The following is a 20,129-nucleotide window of genomic DNA, read 5'->3' as shown; positions in this document are numbered from 1 at the left end:
TGGAGTTGATACAAAGCAGAACTGGGAAAGCGACTGATGTGATTACGAGAGTGGCACATGAGCGCTGTTGCTGGGGGAAGCGTGGATGGGTGGGCTTCTGGCTGCTGGAAGGCAGTGCCCATCCCAGCCCGACTGCTGATGTCACCGGATGCAGCCAAGACAGAACTACCCTTGAGGTAGACTCTACACGTTTGAGCCACAGTCTCCTCTGCCCTTCAAAATCTCTGATGAGTGACAAAACTCTTCATTTTGTCTTTTTTTCCTTAAAGCGTAATCTTTTTACTGTCATCTTAGTATAGCACATTTGTACATGAACTACAGCACGAGATCTTGTTCCTGTTCTATCATTTTGTCAAAGCAAGCAGACAGAGTCTGGGGTGGTTTGAAAAGTAAAAATAATATAATTGTTACAACTGGATGGAAAGTTAAAGATAATCTTGTCTAGCTGTTTCATTTCTTCTTTAAGCAAGGAAATTAGAGCTTAGAAAATGTTTCCGTTCATTCACTTACCACGAACTCTGGAGTCACATTCATCATTAACTTGCATTCTGTCTTTTCGCTTGTCATCTGAGGAACTTTAAATTTTGTTTTTAAATGTTTTTAATGTGTATTTATTTTTGAGAGGCACAGAGAGAAAAAGCGTGAGCAGGAGAGGGGCAGAGAGAGAGGGAGACAGTATCCGAAGCAGGCTCCAGGCTCTGAGCTGTCAGCACAGAACCCGACACGGGCTCAAACTCACGAACTATGAGATCATGACCTGACCTGAAGTTGGACACTTAACCGACTGAGCCACCCGGGCACCCCTGTTATCTGAGTAACTTTAGAAAAAAAATATTTTATTTCCTCAGTTTCTTTGTCTAAAAAATAAAGATAAATATGGCATGATAATCACAATCTGAATAAAACATTCTTCTCTGGGCACTATAGCATGGTGGTTAATGATAAATGTTCCGGAGCCAGACTGCTTGGGTTTAATTCTCAACTCGACCACTCACAAGCAATGGAAATTTGGACCAGCTGCCTAATCTCCCAATGCCTCAGTTCTCTTCTCTGTAAATTGGGATATGTATTTCCATATTTGTATAGTATGAGATGAGGAAAGACAACATATATATTTTACCAGACCTCACCCCAGGCTAAGAGCACTGATTAAATGCTAGCCATAGCTATGGTCATTATTATCATCATTCTCACTGTTTGGGTTAACACCCACTATACGCTGGGCACTGTAGAGGATGTAGAATAGGCAGCGAGGAAAGACACAGTTTCTTTTCTCAAGGAGCTCAGAGGCTGAGCATTAAAGGAACCACAATTATAATCCAGTGTGACAAGTGTTACCAAAAAGGTTTCATCTGTCTTTCCTAGAGCTCAGAGAAATGGATAAGGAACAGGTTGCTGTTGGTGAGTCACTTGAGTTCAGTCTTAAAAGATGACGGCTGTCAGCAGACCTTGGAGAGAAATAAAGGAAGAACTGATGTGTTTGGGGGAGCTTGGGGAGTGAAGAGTAGATCAGCTGCGTAGAATGCATGTGCTCAGAGTTAGAGAAAACCCAAAGGTTGGTGACCATTTTGTATGGTGGTTGGTAGTTTGCACATGAAGAGTAGAGGGATATGGGAATGGCTAGTTACACAGTGGTTTCATGAAGAAGGACCTTGTTAAATGCACTGCTAAGTTATGCATAGTTTATCTTGAATGTGGTGAGGCACAAGAAAGGATTTGAATCAGAGGGATGGCCCAATTAGGATCTTCTTGTCAAATATTGATGGATGCCCTCTGGACCCATTCTATCTGATATATAAAGATGCTCTAACACCTTTATCTGTTGACCAGGCTGTTTTCCCCTTTCCTACCATATGTTAAGTTCCTTGAGGGGAGTAATCTGGCTTTCTATTTTCAACATCTGCCATGATGCTTGGAAGACGTAGGTTCTCAGTAAATATAGAATAGATGGGTGAATGGAAAAGACAAAGCAGAAATTCAGTTAAAAGTCTTTTTTTTTTGTCCTTAATGTGACTCAGTAAGGATCTAATGGTGTTAGTGGCAGGAGACACAAAAAGGGGACAGGCTCAAGAGATATTTGAGTAAGATAAATGACAAGCATTGGAGCTAAGGACTGCTTGAATTAGAGGCAAGAAGAAGAACTTATCTATGGTCTTCGGATTTAGAGATTGGTCAGCTCAGTGGATGATGGAATATTCACCGAGAGTGAATATCCAGGGGTAGGTTTGCAGGTGTAGATTATGAGTTTACTACTGGACAGGTCTAATTTAAGGAACCGGTCTAATTTAAGGTTTGAATGAAGGACAAATGAGTCTACCTTCAGCTACACAAGGCTTTTAAAAAATCCAAACAAACCAACAACTAGTAGAATATTAAACCAGTTTGTACATAATTATTTTTTTGGTTATAAAATCAAAGAGAATATTTTTCTTGAATGTCTGGAATGCCTTTAAATCCACCCTGTGTTTCTGGAAATGGTAACCCATCCACAGGGGCCCACATTGAACAACAAATCCTTGTCGCACCCTCAACACACCCATAGCATACGATTTTACTTTGTGTTACCATTTGTACCAATGTATTCAAGTATTTGTATTCACCTTCCTTTAATATACGCAACAGGGTATGATGACTAAGGTCGCAAGGTTTGGAATCAGAGAAGATTTTAAAATCTCAACTTCATTCGTTAGCTGAGTGATCTAGGAAAAGCAGTTTGCCCTTCTTTAACCTGTTTTTCTCATATGTAAAATGCAAAGGGCAACACCTACCATGAAGGGTTGAAACCCTCCAGTGGCTTTTTCCACCATGCTCTGCATGATGCTCTTATCTCTGTTCCAGCCACATGAACCCCTTCACTGCCCCTGTGATCACTCAGGTATGCTCTAACCCCCCCACCCCCACCCCAGAGTGCTCTTCTCCCAACTATCTGCACGTCTAGCTCCTTCACTTTCATTTATTTGTTTATTAAACAATTTTTTTTACATTTATTTATTTTTGAGAGACAGAGAGAGATAGAGCACAAGTGGGGGAGGGGCAGAGAGAGAAGGGGAGATACAGAATCCAAAGCAGGCTCTAGGCTCCGAGCTGTCGGCACAGAGCCTGACGCGGGGCTCGAACTCACAGACTGTGAGATCATGACCTGAGCCGAAGTTGGACGCTCTGAGCCACCCAGGTGCCCCTAGCTCCTTCACTTTTTGCAAACATTTTCACAAAACCATCTTGTCATGTGGCTGTAATAGAGAGGAAAACTCTGCTGAGTCTAATATGAAACACATGCATGCATATTGACAAAGGCCGGAAGGAAAATTTTCCAAAGGAAATCGTATCGGGGAGGAGAATTATGTGTAAAACGTTCCCCTTATGCGTTATCGCCTTTGATGTAGTTTTGACATTTGAAATGCAATTAAAAGTTCAATTTCTCGGTGAGATGTTCCCCGGGTCCCCTATGTAAAATTTCAGTTCCACACAGCAATACTTCATATCTTTCATCTCTGCTTTAGTTCCTTTTTCTCTTTAGCATTCATTACAATCTAATGTGCTATATATTTTACTTACATATGTGTGTGTATACCAAATAGAGTAAGCTTCTCGAGGATAGAGATTTCCTTTGCCTGTCCCATTCACTGTGATAACCTCAGTGCTTAGAATAATGCCTGGCATGTAGCAAGTCCTCAAAAAGTATACAGCTGACCCTTGAATAACACAGGTTTCAGCTGAATGGGTCCAATTATATGCAGGTTTTTTTTTTCAATAAATACAGTACAGAACTATAAATGTACTTTCTTGAAAACATTTTCTTTCCTGTGGCTTATTTTATTGTAAGAATGCCATATAGAATACATATAACATAGAAAATGTGTGTTAGTCTACTATTTATGTTATCAGTAAGGCTTCTGGTCAACAGTAGGCTGCTGCTAGTTAAGTATTTGGGGAGTCAAAAGTTACACACAGGGGCGCCTGGGTGGCTCAATGAGTTGAGCATCCGACTTCGGCTCAGGTCATGATCTCATGGCTTGTGGGCTCGGCCCTGCGTTGGGCTCTGTGCTGACAGCTCAGAGCCTGGAGCCTGCTTCAGATTCTGTGTTTCCCTCTCTCTCTGCCCCTCCCCCGCTCGTGCTCCGTCTGGTCTGTCTTTCTCTCTCTCTCAAAAATAAATAAACATTCAAAAAAATTTTTTTAAAAAGTTACAGATTTTCGACTATGCTGGGGGTCGTTGCCCCTAAGCCCCTGGTTGTTCAAGGGTCAACTGTATTTTGAATGGATGAATTATCTATGTAAATTGTTTAGCATAGTTTCTGGCATGTACCAAACATTCATGAAGGAGTGGCTGTTGTTCTGAATTTTGCTGATATTTTACAAGATCTTTGGAAGTCATGAAGTATACTATATTTGTTATCTTATTACTTCTACTGTGGATAATTAATGGATGAGTGAATGGATGAGTGCCCAGTCAAGTGAATAGGTTAGCTACTTGGGTCATGACGGGTGATATGGTGGTGCCTCCAAAACATCCAGGGTTGGAGAAAGGGTGGGAGGAAGAGCGGTTCAACAGAGTGCTCTGTGCACCCATGTAACCTCCCCACCTTACCCCACCCAAACACTGTCCCTTCTAATGACAAGGTTATTATCAAGAGCCCTTTCTAGCTCTCACAGTCTGAGTCTGTGGGTCCCAAAAGCTGAGGCAAAAGGTAAAATATTTTACCTATTTAACGTTCTTATAAAATAAAATTTCCTTCATGGTAAATTAGAAATGGATTTAAAGCAATCAGATTGTACTTTTGTGTGCATACACACACACACACACACACACACATACACGCACATGCACGCACACAATCTTGAACTGAGAACTTGTAATCTTGTTTCATGCCTTTGTCTCAGTGATTTGTGGCAAGTGTGAAGATACTTCCAAAGTGTTATTAATGACTTAGAAAGTGGGAAGTGTGTCTGTCAAAACTAAGCTTAGCTAGTCTGGTGCCAGGCAGTACCAAGAGGCAGCGTGAACTCCAAGTCTGAATCACAAAGAACTATTGATCCTGACAGTAATGCATGCCTGAAAATGAAACTGACATGGAATGAATCTGGCATTGAAATATTATCTTAAAATCATGAAAAGCATGATAGAGAATTCAATTATATAACTAAAGGGAATAGGAGAAAATGAATAAATTGGTAGCGATCTTTCCTTCAAGCGTGGGTTTTTCTGTACAGGTCAAGCTCACTTTTACACATAATTAGTTACCAGGGTTTCTCACTTCTTTACTCAATCCATTCCAATAATGATTTAGTTTAATAATTAGAAAGCTTCGAATTTATATTAAAGCCAAAACAAATTAAAAAAGCTACAGAAGCAATCTGAGTCCAGGTTGCAAAAAAGGACTTTTGTCCAGAACCTGGGTTGAATTAATCTGACATCTTAAAAGCTCTGAATGTGAATCTGGACTCTGAGTCGGAGAGCCATGAACCATAGGCAAGATCTTTAATCTCTGCCTTTTAAGTTCTTTAGTTGTAAGACATAAGCATGATAATTCCCACTCCATTGTAGCTGTTCTGAAGCATAAAAAAAGATATGTTATTGGCACAGGCACATATAAGAAGGCTGGTAAAATTCATTTTGACATATGTTTGAATAAAACTGTCATGTATCTTATGGGATTGAACAATTGTGTAAAGCCAGGAGAAGAAATGTTTGCAGTTATATTTTATAGATGGGGAAACATGTTCAGATGGGTTAAGTAACTTGCTCCAGACACCAAACAGGGCTTCATATTTACATCTTCTGATTCTTGGCCTACTATCCCTCTTAATTCAACTACTCCTAGATGTTCAAGTAGTCTACTCTTGGGTGGAGATTGTAAGTATTCTAGTAGGATTTTTTCCCTCCCAAGGCCTAGCCACACACTGATCCTGTTCGATCAGCAGATATTTTAGAATCTGCCCCTATGTGCTAAGTACCAATCTGCCAGCATTCAACAGTAGAACAAGTCTCTGCCCCATGAAGTTTACACTGTGGTGGAATTGATGAATACAGTCAACTTTAATGAGTGCTACCATATCTTAGGCACAGTCTAGGAACGAAATATATAACAAGTCCTTGTCCTGACATTGTGGGTGAAGAAATAGAACAGGGAAGGCTGAATGAAGATATGGCAGGTTGAGAACTCAGCAGAGTCAGGCATGGTGAAGGGCTAGGGAGTGAGTTCAGCCCTAATATGTCCGGAAGTCTTCCTAGGGATACAGACTGATGAACTTGGTCTTGAAGCATGAGAAGATAATCTAATTCTTTGAAGCCAATGTGCAAGATTCCACTTGGAGAAAGACCTCCCCCTTGCTTTCAAAGTTAGTATGTTCAGTTTAATACCTAGAGAATAGCGTGCTTGCTGGGTTATTAAACCATGTGAGTTTTTGGAAATAATTGGGTTTCTTAGTAAAAAGGGAATTAATTCTACTTTTACATAGTATGCTTTTTAGTGTATCCAAAAATCATGTTGGTAGACTGATGTATGATTGTCATGGACTGAATGTTTGTGTCCCCCCAAAATTCATACATGGAAGACTTACCCCCCCATTTATGATGGTATTTGGAGGTGGGGCCTTTGGGAGGTAATAAGCTTTAGATCAGGATGGGATCCTCATGACAGCATTAGTGCCATTATAAGAAGAGGAAGACAGGGGCACCTGGGTAATTCAGTCAGTGAAGTGGCTGACTCTTGATATCAGCTCAGGTCATGATTTTGTAGTCAGGTCATGAGATCGAGTCCCACATCAGGCTTTGAGCTGAACATGGAGCCTGCTTGGGATTCTCTCTCTCCCTCTCTCTCTGCACCTCTCCCACCCATGCTCTCTCTCTGTCTCTCAAAAAAAGAAATAAATAAACATTTAATAGAAAAAAAAAAAAAAGAAGCGGAAGACAGACCTCTTTGAGAGCATGCACCAAGGAGAGGCCATAGCACAGAGCAAGAGAGTAGTTGTCTACAGCCCAGGAAGCTGACTCTCACTAGAGGCTGAATCTTCCAGCACCTTCATCTTTGATTTCCCAGGCTCCTAAAACTTTGAGAAATAAATATCTGTTGTTTCAGCTATGCAATCTATGGTAATTTATTACAGCAACCTGAGCAGACTAAGACAATGCCACACTTCTCTCATGGGATTGTGTGAGAACCGAAGTATGTGAAATTGTACATTAGCAGGCAGAAATGAGAGGGGCACACAAGTAATTGAAAGAATTTACATATCTGAATTAATAGCTGGCATTAATGAGAAAAATATTTTCATAAGCGGTGAAACATTCCTACAATCTAATGGTTTCTACATATTCTTACCGTAACATAGCATGTTTGGGCCCTCTTGAAGGCAGTTTTTAGCTGGTCCTCTCAAAATAGTTTACCAAATTGAAATAAGAATTAAATTTTGAAAACCAGCTGAGCCCATGGAATATTTCTCAAAAGGTCCTCAAATGATTCTGAAGGACTACGCATTAACAATACCTAAATTTAGGAGTAAGTCTGGAGTAAATCATGGCTTTGTGTGCTCTTGATTTATTTTTTTTTCTTAACCTACTGAAGTTTAGTTTCAGTGTAGTATGTAGTTCTGGAGTACCCAGGATTTTCTGATAACATTTTTGTACAAAAATCCTTTCTAAGCCCGGCTATTACAGCAGCTTTCTACGCTTATGCAGCTCTGTCTGACTGGCCTAATTTTGTTTTTAATCCCATCCTCAAAGTTTTCCATGCATTTTTTTAAATTCTTGCCCTGCCTCCCTGCCACCTTGTAAGTAGCATGCAGCAGTCATTTGAGGGTCCATCCCCGGAGGAGGTAAACCTAGCACAGCTTTTAATACCTGAGCACAAAACTTGGGACAACCTCAAAGCACTGATTACAGATGGGTCCTATTCAGGCATAATCAAGGAGAGTTTTTAAGGACATCTGGGCAGCATATACTACCTGCTCCCAGTCTGGAGTAGAAGGAAATGGTAAGGCAGGCTTGCTGAGTTGGACTGACGCTACAGGGCTATCGGCAGGGCATGCTAAGGAAGAGCTGCTTCCTCTCCTGTCCAAATCACATGCCTAATTAAATGCACATCCTGTGCTCAGTGCAGGAATGCATGGATTCATTTACTTAGCAAATATTCTTTTACTACTTATTGCCTATTGTGCATTCTGCTGGGTGCTGGGGACACAAAGATTAATAGGCCACATTCCCTACCTAAGACAGCTCACAGCACTGTGGACAACTACCTTTATGAAAAAGGAAATAAGGCTCAGGTAGACACCTAAGTTGCTTTGGTTTAAACGGGAACTACTTTGAGCACACAGTAGGTAGATGAATACTGTTTGCAACACTGGCAAGGGGGGGGGGGCCTAGAATCTTTTGTTCACTTTTCTGTTCCTAGTTTAACACAATCCAGCGCAGAGTATGGAGGCATAAGAGGCACTCTACTGAGTGCCCAGCACCAGGAAAAATTGATCTGAGCCCAGGACACTGTCATGTCCTGAGTTCTGTCCTAACAGACTCACATTTTTCGCTTCGGTCCTCTGTGCTGGGACTCCTCCTCAAGGCACTTCTGCAGCCCTGCACTCACCTGGGTAACTGCCAGGCAGTGACTCTGGGGCTCCCAGGGGTCACACTGGAGTAAATGCAGCTGCAATTATTGGGCTGCTGGAGGTCCTCTCCCAGTGTCCCTGCAGCCTCACGATCCCGGAGGTGAGAGAGACATACTGGAAATTCAGGATCACAGGGTCAGAGTGCCCTGTTTTAAACCAACTCATTTAAACCTGGATCAACGCCAATGGCCCAGGCGATACAGAACTTGATTATTTGCTTACAGAGTGGGACTAACTTCTTTCTGGCTCCTTCCTTCCTTGATCAGTAGAAAATATTTGGGATTTCAAACCTGAAATCACCTGTTACCACATACCAGAGTTTCCATCCGTGGATTAAAGAGCAAGTTAAGTTAAATTATACCATACTGTCCCAGATTCACTAAGAATGAGAACTGGATCCCCAAAGGTCTATAAAGTGGACAGATGGCAAGATGGCTTAAGCAAAGGTGTTTTCAAAACTAATTTTTTGAAAAATATATCTTATGTGATGATGTGTATGCATTCTTTTGGGGATTTAAAAATCAGATTCTCTAAGAAACAAAGCAATTTAGGGGAATATGAACTGAAAAATATACTAGATACAAAATAAGTTATTATTTACCAACATTATGGAACATCATTAGAAAGATGTAAGGAAGGAAAAATAATTTTAGCTCATCCTATATATTTCAGGTTCTTCGCATGCTACGATTTATTGCTGAGTGCTACATCAGACTTTGTTCTAATGAAATATAATCCTCAGGTGGCTATGAGCAATGGCTGAGGAAGCTATATATTTTATATTGAATACATGTACAAATCCAATTAAATGTTAGAAAGCAACTTCACAAATTATTTTTAAGGGACAATGTATATAACAATGCTTCTAAAAAATAGAACTTAAGTAATAAAAATGTTTTATTTCAAAAATTTTTTGTAAGTTGTTTTTCATATGGGCACCAGTTACTTATTTATTTTTTTAGGTAGATTGACACTTGTCATTTTCCCTGTTGACTAAATTATATTCAATTCCTTGTTTACATTTATTTCATTTGGGTTTTAAGTTTTACATCTATTCACATAGACTCCAAGCTGCAGGCTTACGAGGTTTAAAGATGGTTATAGGTAATGGACAACGATGAAAACAGCGATGAGTTAAGAGGTAAAGATAATAATGCAAAATGATTAAAATGGAAGATGGAAGGGTTAAAATAATATTTAGAGGAAATTATATGTTACCAATTAATTTATCTTTGAATGTCATGTTTGAGAGGCTTATATTCTGGAATTCTTTGGAAGATACAACGTCTGTTTTCTCCCACATATTCCATTTGAGTAGCTGTTATTTCTGATAAAAAATTCTTTAGGACTGGCTAACCACGTGAGGTGATTGCAAGATATTCAGTATTATATGGTGTTTACTGTGGTTAAAATTGAATGAAGAAAATGGTGTACTCATAAAAATTTACTTATTGTAGATAGACCTGAAAATCCTTTACTTCTCCTTTACAGAAGAATCAAGAATGTACAACAAAAACAAAACAAAACAAAACAAAAACAAACAAAAACCCAAACCAAAAAACAAAGTAAGAGAAATAAATAGCATCTTCAATTCCCTGCAAGGCACACAATTAATGCTCCAGCAATCTACTTGCTGTAAGTTTGTATCAGTGAAATGTGGCAATTTCTAGGACTTTTGACTATTTTTACATAAAAAAATAATTCAATATAATTCACCTGAATGGGGGAATAAGAGTCCAACATAAAATTCAGAGTTCCATAAAAATCTCATTGTTCGTACCTATCTCTTATGTTTTTTTGGTTAATTATATAAATCTTGAAAACTTAAGTGTGTGCCACCCTAAGAAAGTACCAAGTAAAATTTGTAGGTTTTTTTTAATAGAGTCTATGTTGTAGAATCTACAACAGTCTTCAACTCATTACATGATAAATGGACACTTATCATGTTAAAGGAGGTAGCAGATATGTGCCATAAATCATGATCCAAGGCAGACTCTTTCAATTTATTTCATGATCATTACTTTTATATATAATTCTATTGCATTAAGAAATAAAATATATATTGCATTATATAAATATATATAACATATAAACTATATTGCAAAGGAAAACAATTGAGAATTTAAATTTACTTCATACCTTTTAAACCAATTAAAGTTATTAATTTTTAAATCTTTAAAACTCATTATGTATAAAAAGAAATGATCAAAATTTATATGGATGAAAATGAGAAATCCATAAAAGGTAGGGAGCTGGAAAAGAAGATCATCCCCATGGGTACCTCAGCATACCAAAGACTTCCACTCCATCCATCGCCTGCTATTGGATTCAGAGACACAGGTTCAAAAGAGAAGAGCAAGTTAATATTTAACAGTGGTAACTTAAACACTCTTACTTTATGTTAGAAACTGTGCCAGCCCATTCGATGTTAAAAACCAATCAGTTATAGGTAGAACTAACATGGATATACAATTACATTTAGGTTTTAGTATTGTTTTGGTGAGAGCTGACTTCTATTCATTTAAAAAAAAAGTCTGGTGATCTATAAATTAAATAAGTTCAAGTAAATGATCCCTTTGGCCTCTTTAAATATAATAATAGTTAACATCTGCTAGGCACTTACCATACACCAGATACTGCTGTAAGGGTTTTACATATATTAACAGAGCATTAACATTTGTTAATCAAGTTTATATCATGCCCTCTTAAACAACAACAACAACAACAACAACAACACAGAACTGTTTCATGGGTTTATGAAGACTGTACCCATTTAAAATTTTATTGACAAGGAAACTTAAGGAAAATAATCACTTATATTATTTCCCTAATTCTCAAATAACTGTATTTCCTAGACACCAACCTGCCTTTCCACCATCTTCCATTTCCTATTTTGACCTATTTCTTTCCTCATTTCTCCTCCTCGGTCACCAGTTTCCATCTCATCTGGTGTCATATTGTCTGAATCTATCTTGTCCCAATTTCTTGCTCATGTTCTTCTCAGGGTTGGTCAAATCTGCAATATTATGGTAAGGAAGCCGAGGAGCAGAGGGTAGCTTCAGGAACTCTCTACTTACTCTTTTCACATTAGGCAAACTAGAAACTGAAGTATATTTTGAAATCTCCAAAATGTGTCTTTTACATCACATATTCTGTATATCACCGGCCAGTTTTCCCAACACCATTTGTTGAAGAGACTGTCTTTTCTTCCGTTGAATATTCTTTCCTGCTTTACTCAGGCATCAAAAAGAATGAAATCGAAGTGATGAATCACTAAATTCTACTTCTGAAATCAATACTACCCTATATGTTAACTAACTTGAATTTAAATAAAATCTTGGAAGAAAAAAAATCACATGTTGCCTTACTAATTAAGCAAAGTCACAAAGTGCAATTCTATATTTTATGATGTCCATTCAATGTGACTCATTATAATAGAAAATTAAATGAAGTCTTTCTAGGATGTTACAAATAAACACGTAACTAGTATTATTTACTCATGTGTTTAATGGTATAAACAAAAGTTAATATAGAACCTTCAGCAGTGAATAAGATTTCTTTGTTAACAGGGACATTTTATTTCATTTGACTAATGCAAATGTAGCCTCTGCTCCTAAATCATTCAACAAAGTGCTAAAAAGCTTCTCAAGATTTTCCTTTACAAAATGGCTTGGTAGGGGTACGTGGGTGGCTCAGTCAGTTAAATGGCCGACTCTTGATTTTTTCCCACGTCATGATCTCACCTTTCATGAAATTGAGCCCCGCTTTGGCTGCTGCCCTGATAGTGGGAGACATGCTGGGATTCTCTCTCTCCCTCTCTCTCTGCCTCTCCCCGATGTGTGCACCCACTCTCTTGCTCTCTCTCTCAAAATAAATAAATAAACATTTTAAAAATTGGCTTGGTAGATGGATTTTCTTTCTAGATGCACAAATAACATAAATGTTTAATTTGGAGGATGACAATATTTATAAGAATATATTGTAAACACTTTTTTTATAAAGTTAAATTCCACCAAAAAAACCCCACCTCACCTGAGTTTGTTTCACATTCTGTACCCATTTTCACACAAATGCTTTTTTGATAGAAAATCCAATTTAAAAAGGAATTGTTTCTATGCTAATAAACTAAGCCACAAATATTTGAATCGAACTTCTTAAAATGGAAAATATAATATTTAGTAGTGATCTTTAAATGTTCCAAAGATAATTAAATACTTCAAGATAAAAAGAAATAATTTTATTGGCTGGTTCATCTCATTTTTATTACTCTATAAAATATTAAGTCAAATTATCAGCTTTTCCATGAGGTTTTATAATGGTTATTCCAACAAACATAAGCACATTTTCTAAGGGATCTCTATTATCATTAACATATGATTATGTTACTAAACATGACTGTGAATAAGGTAAAACCGTACTCATTACACTGACATATTTTTATGTAGTGACCAAAGTCAACACATCGAAACTAAAGCAGCTTTCATTTAGTTTGTTGAAATCTAAGCAATAATCATCAGAAAAACAAACAAGCAAACAAACAAACAAACAACTAATGGTTACTTTGTTAATTGGGTGTATTGAATTTTTTAAGCCTAAAAAGCTTGAGCAACCGGCAAGGTGCTCAAGAAATGGCTTCCTGAAAAATCACACAGGTGCTTATTCTATTAAGGGACCTGAAGAAAAGTGGGGAGATGCCAAGGGGTTGGCAAATAGCAATATGGAGCCATCTTTTAGATATTTTTATTGAAATAATTGGGAATCATAGACTTACTAGCATAACTGTTATCCCCCCAAAGATTCAGTGATGAATAATTTAAAAAGACATTTCATTTGCAGGCACTTGGAGGAAATAATACTATAAAGTAGCAAGCTGAACACCTGTCCAAAGACATCCCAAAGAAACATGCTGGCCTTGAATAGAACTTTTCAATAAAATATAGCTTTTTTCAAATTCAGTGCTTAAAAACGTTTCAAGAAGGATTATTGAGAATTATGGTAAAGTTTGATGACATGTAAGAAACTTGTTTTTTCCCTTTAGGTTTGCTTAAACACGAGGGCATCCTTAATATCTACACTTGTTCTCACTTATATCCAAGGAGGTCACTTTCTTCAAAGTGAAAACAATCTTCAGCTGATTTTTCTCATTTGAGGAGGTCTGAAGAGGGCAGAAATTACCAATATGCAATTTGCTCTAAACTGAGAGAGAGTAATGGCCAATATTCTTCCCTTACCAAACAAAGTCATGGTGGATTTCTCCTTGACCTTGTGATACTGCATAATACAGAAAATTGAATTGGGATTATAGGAAGTTTATATCTAAACAGCTAGAGGAAACAAACATTTGATATTGCAAAATATTCAATTCAATGAGAATTATAAATATATTTTTTGTATGTGTAAATCCTGGCATATAGTGGGCCCTTTGCAACTTAGTCATTACAAGACATGTTGTATTATATATTGCACCCATGTTCACATGAAGCTTTTCATCTGGGCGTGGGAATTTTATGTAGCTCTGTTAACTCTATTTATCCCAGTGGTGTGTGTCTATAATCTGATAGAGAATACTGGTTTTCTCCTGACTACTGAGAAATCACAAATAAAGAAGCCAGCTAATTCTCTTTTTTTAAGAATGATTTCATTGTTTGAAAGCAGACATTAACGTAAGTCTATACTGGCAGAACCCAGGCACCTCAAATCCCAAATATGGGGGGCTTTTACATTATTTTAATGGTCATTTAGAAGCTCCCAATATCAAGTGAACACTAGGCATCAATAATAATACCAACAACAACAACAAAAACACACATAGGACTTTCTAAGGGTCAAATATTGTTTTACGTGCCTGGCATATCCTCACTTATTAAACCCTTCCGGTAATCCTAGGTGATAGTACTATGATGCTATTTTATGTATGGGGAAAATCTAAAGCATAGAGAAATTGAGTTAACTTGTTCAAACTCCCTAAGCTAGGAAGTGGTAAAGCCAAGATTCAAACTAGGCAATAGGACTTTGGACTCTATTGCGTTAACCACTCTTGGTTTGTAAATACAGACTCAAAGTGTTTATTACATCTAAATAGAAGAATATTTTACAAAATAGCCGATAGACAGTCTTTAAAACTATTACTGTGATGAATGATCAAAAAGGCTGAGGAACTGCTTTAGATTTAGGAGGACTAAGAGACATGGTGGTCCTCTGCAGTAAAGGTCCTCATTGAGATCATGGAGGAGAGAAAGAAAACTATAAAGGATATTATTGGGATAATTAGGGAAATTCACATATGGTCTGCAGATCCGATAACATTGTATCAATGTTAAATTATCTTATTTAAAAAACGTATTATCATTTTTTAAGTGAATATCTTTGCTCTTTAATAAATAACTCTATAGTATCTAGGATGAAAGGGACATAATGTCCTCAGCTATGATACACGCAAACATGGAGAAAAAAAACAATAAAAGTGGCCAAATGTTAATTATTGGTGAATCCGAGTAAAAGGTATATGGGTATACACAGCACGAGGCTTGCAATGTTCTCCTATAACTTACATAGTATTTATTCTAAAGCCCGAGATGTGGAGAGGATAACAGAAATGATTTCTCCAGGGTTTTTATGTTTGCAACACATTTTTATATTGTGAACTATGAGGGTGAAGTTGGACCACGGTTGAGATCTGGCTTAAAAGCCATTAGGCAAAATAAGACATATTGATGACAGACTGTCCTTCAGGAAGATGTGTAAAGAAGTCCACTCCCAAAGTTTTATTTAGGCAAAGTCAGGTATTAGCCACTAGTGTATGCTAGTGAAGCTATATCAAGTATCCTAAACAAGTAAGTACTCTGGAGGAGAATTTAAAACATATTTATTTGTTTAGGATATTTAATATGACTCCATGTAGCCCATGGCTCAAGTATCAAGAAAAAAACCATCTTTCTTATCTATGATTATAGACATTATGTGTTTAATAAAATATTTCTATGGCAGCAAGCCAGCCAGCATATATGGGGATTACTTTATGAAAGTGATTTTTCCTGTTCTTTCCACTTTGAATTCCAGTCCAAAGCAGCTGTGTGGTCCTGGCAGTTTGGCAAGAGCATTGGCTCGAGAGAAGGACTGCGTTCAGTCCTAGCTCTGCCACCGACTTGCGATGTGACTATGGAAACTGCTTTTACCATGTGAGTTTCCCCGGCTGCATCTATGAATTAAAGTAATGAAAATCTACCTAGCTGTGCTATTGTGAAAATCAGAATGTACAACTCTTCGAAAGCACTCGCTGTGCATTAAAAGCATAACATGTTTTAGCTTTTAAAATATTTGTAAAATATTAATTTAATAATACATATTAATTTAATAATAATTTACCTAGGAATAAACTACCAAAGAGGTGAAAGACCTGTACTCTGAAAACTATAAAACACTGATGAAAGAAATTCATAGATATAATATATAATGCAGTTAAAAAAAGAGTGTTGGCAGAATATCAGGTGGGCAAAATATCCACTATTTCATGATTTTGCTAGAGCTACATCCCCTATATTTAATAACCCTTAATAATTTTTCAATTAGGGGCACCTGTGACCCTGTTGGTTGTGTGTCTGACTCTTGGTTTCAGCTCAGTTCATGATCTCATAGCTTTATGGGATGGAGCCCTGCATCGGGCTCTACACTGACAGTGTGGAGACTGCTTGAGATTCTCTCTCTCTCTCTCTCTCTCTCTCTCTCTCTCTCTCTCTGCCCCCCCCCACTTGCACTGTCTCTGTTTCTCTCAAAATAAATAAATAAACTTAAAATAATAATATTTAAATTAAAGTACAGTGGTAGTGCTTACGCATGATACAAGACTATTTTTTAAAAGACTTGGGATAAGATGTAAGTGTCCTTATGACAATTTAGGAAAAGTAAAATATGTAGAACTCAATCTGTCATAAGAAAATAGATTTAAGTGAATGAAATGCTGAAATGCTTTTTTTGGGGGGGAGGGGCATTTATAGGCATAATTGCCCCACCTTCCAACTAAGGCATCATTGAACACAGTTAAATCTTCTAGTAGTCTAAATGTCAGAAAAAAGATTGTGATTTTTCTCATAATTTATCCTTTATTTATATGTTTTCTTTTTTAAGTTACATAGAAATAGAAATATATTTCACACATACATAGAAATTACAGGTGGTAGCTATCATTGGAATGAAAATATATACTCAGTACTCATAAACACCAAGAGACACTATGGATTGTATCCCAAATTGGCATTTCAACTTTCTCTCTTTTTTACCCAGCAGTAGCACTGCTAGGAATTTACCCAAGGGATACAGGAGTACTGATGCATAGGGGCAATTGTACCCCAATGTTTATAGCAGCACTCTCAACAATAGCTAAATTGTGGAAAGAGCCTAAATGTCCATCAACTGATGAATGGATAAAGAAATTGTGGTTTATATACACAATGGAGTACTACGTGGCAATGAGAAAGAATGAAATATGGCCCTTTGTGGCAACGTGGATGGAACTGGAGAGTGTGATGCTAAGTGAAATAAGCCATACAGAGAAAGACAGATACCATATGTTTTCACTCTTATGTGGATCCTGAGAAACTTAACAGAAACCCATGGGGGAGGGGAAGGAAAGAAAAAAGAGGTTAGAGTGGGAGAGAGCCAAAGCATAGGAGACTCTTAAAAACTGAGAACAAACTGAGGGTTGATGGGGGGTGGGAGGGAGGGGAGGGTAGGTGATGGGTATTGAAGAGGGCATCTTTTGGGATGAGCACTGGGTGTTGTATGGAAACCAATTTGACAATAAATTTCGTAAAAAAAAGACTAAATGAAAAAAAAGAACTCAAATTTTGTTCTGACACAGTGTGTCCAGGCTCAAAGAATGAATATTGCTTGATTTAAGGCAGGGTTTTCCAACCTTAGATATTGACTTAGATATTGGTGAATTCCTTATCGTGTGGGGTTGTCCTGTGTATTATAGGCCTTTAGCAGCATCCTTGGCCTCTGCTCACTAGATACCTTTAGCACACATCCCCTAGTTGTATGACACCCAAAAATGTCTCCACACATTGCCAAATGTCCTGGGAAGGCATGTGCAAAATCGTTCCCAGTTGGAGAACCACTGTTCAAGCCATTCACAGCAGCTTGATCCCCACGAGAGGAATTCTTATATGGCGTGCTGTATGCCCAGTGCTGACCAACAAGACAGAAGGGGATAACTGCCAGCACTTCTGAGAAAGCTTCCAAAGCAAGATATGTGAACAGAAATTCCTTCCTCATCCCTTTTTATTTCCTTCTTGTTTGGAACATTGTCAGGTAAGAACTTAGGCTTGGGGTAATGGCTGTCATTTTGAAGATCTGAAGGAAAGGCCAAAATAATCTCAGAAATGTCAACTTCAAGCCTGGACCTCACTGACTTGCTCTTCTAACTCTACTATCAACCATAGTAAGTATTGACCTGTTTCCCAAATACTCCAGGCCCCTTCCCTCTGAGAACAGGATAGTACTACATTTCCCTGCCTGAGCTCCACGGAAGCTAGGTGTGCTCATGGGACCTTCTCTGTCCAATGCAATGGGTCCACTTTGGAGCAGAAGCCTTTGAAAGCCTTTTGCTGCCATGTTAAGGTAGAGTCTACATGTTCTTGGGCCCTTAAGCACCCATCTCCCCCCATGATAAGCATCCCTGTCATGGGATATGCTGTGTGTGCAAAAATAAATCTTTGTGGTTTGAAGCCACTAAGACTTGGGAGTTGTTTATTATAGCAGCACCACTAAATCAAATCAGGCTGATACATCAACCTCTAAATTAATTGCCAAATTGATACATATCTGTATTTTAAAGCTACTTTTGAGTATTTAAAAGAAATTAGGATACTAAGAGAATACTAAATAATTCTGTATGTTTGTCAATTTTTTTTCTTAGTTTTCTAAAACATATAGGTGGTACACCCAAAATAGTATTAAAAGTCGACTGTCCATTCGATAATGAAGACTTTAGAGCAATATAAAATTCTACATGCCTACATGCTCACTTTCAATCCTTCTGTAAACCTTCTTTCTTGCTATATGCATGCATTCAGAAACACACACACACACACACACACACACACACACACAGACACACACACCCCTTCCTGCTGGAAAGATAGGATAATAATGTTCAACTGTTTAGAAAGAGTCTGTTTCTCTCCAGTGCACAGAGAACAGTGTCTATTTAAATATTTGAGCATAAGTCATTTGCTTGTGAGTAAGATTCGCAGTCATTGTAAATGTTTATGCACAGTCTGTAGTGACCAAATTTAAACCTGATAACTAAATCATGTGTTCATTCATCCAGTCATTCAACAATTGTTGAATGGTTGCCATGTAATAGGCATCATGCCTCTGTAGGTTTTTATGTCTACCTGTCCAGTCAGTCTACTGTCTAACAGTAGCTCCTCCTACGGAATGTTAACATCTCCTCTGGGGATCAAGATGGCTCATTCATGCATCACCATTTCTATCCAGGATAGCGTTGACTTCCAGAACACCGGCACCATGGGAAGTGAGCAAGAACAATGGAAACAGGTGCCACCACCATAGGCTTTGGGACTAGACCTGTGTGACTTTCACTCACGGCCTGCCCCTTATAAGCAGGATGCCTGACCTTTCTGCACTGCACCATCATCATCTTCAGAGCATCTGTGAGGACTCATTGATATGATGCACCGGAAGCGTGCAGCCCAAAAACCTAACACACAACGGAAGCTTATCCCTTCTACCTTGCTCTGACGGCCCTGCACATCGTCTTTCAACTTTCTAGCACTTTTTACTCTTTTCTCAGAGAAAGAAAACACATATTAAAAGTTCATGATATGCTCCAAACCCACCCTTTCATACTCCAAAAGTGAAAAGTAATTTTGATAAAGTTAAACATTACCGTCACAGCTATAAAGGGCCCGGGTGAACTACGAATCAAGTCCATGTTGGCTATGCACAGTGTAAGTGCAGTCCTGGGCATAGAATAAACACTAAATAAACGGTGGCTTATTATCTTTGCCACTAACAACTCCAAGTGAGAGCCAAGAAAAGCACGTTTCTGTAAAAAAAAGATACATATGCGTATATGTAAACTTAATGTCTAATTTAGTGCATCAGAAAACACGCATAACAAATCTATTAGCATTCTTGTGTTTATTTTAAAAATAGAGACTAACACCCCCTAACACTGGCTAACACCCACTAACATTGATAGAGTAAGAGAGAGACAGAAAGAATTGGTAAGGAAAGAAACTATTTAACAAAAGCAGTAAAATAGCACTAGCAACTGTGTAGAGACAAAGGAACAAACAGCTCTCTTGATAGTAATTCATCTTATTGGGACTAAATCACTTGTAAGAGCTCTGTTTGCACTTCACAATAAGAAAGCCAAAGTCGATTAAGATTTGAAGCCTTAAATATCACTGAGTTTAATATATGTAAACCCAGTGTTCTTGGTTTGCAGCCTTGTAAAATAAATAGACATAATTGCAGTCAGTACCATACTGATTGCA

The 20,129-nt window shown here is 37.9% G+C and overlaps 1 protein-coding gene across 6 annotated transcripts in view; it reads right to left on the bottom strand.

Annotated features, from left to right (window-relative positions):
- The window catches only part of GRIK1 (glutamate ionotropic receptor kainate type subunit 1), a 368,711-nt gene that overhangs the window by 323,358 nt on the left and 25,224 nt on the right, over nt 1-20,129 (bottom strand). The gene's annotated exons all lie outside the window — the stretch shown is intronic.

This window comes from Acinonyx jubatus, chromosome C2, assembly GCF_027475565.1.
Source record: "Acinonyx jubatus isolate Ajub_Pintada_27869175 chromosome C2, VMU_Ajub_asm_v1.0, whole genome shotgun sequence".
NCBI lineage: Eukaryota > Metazoa > Chordata > Mammalia > Carnivora > Felidae > Acinonyx > Acinonyx jubatus.
The sequence above is the reverse complement of the archived record's forward strand: the minus strand, read 5'-3'. Positions and strand labels throughout refer to the sequence as shown.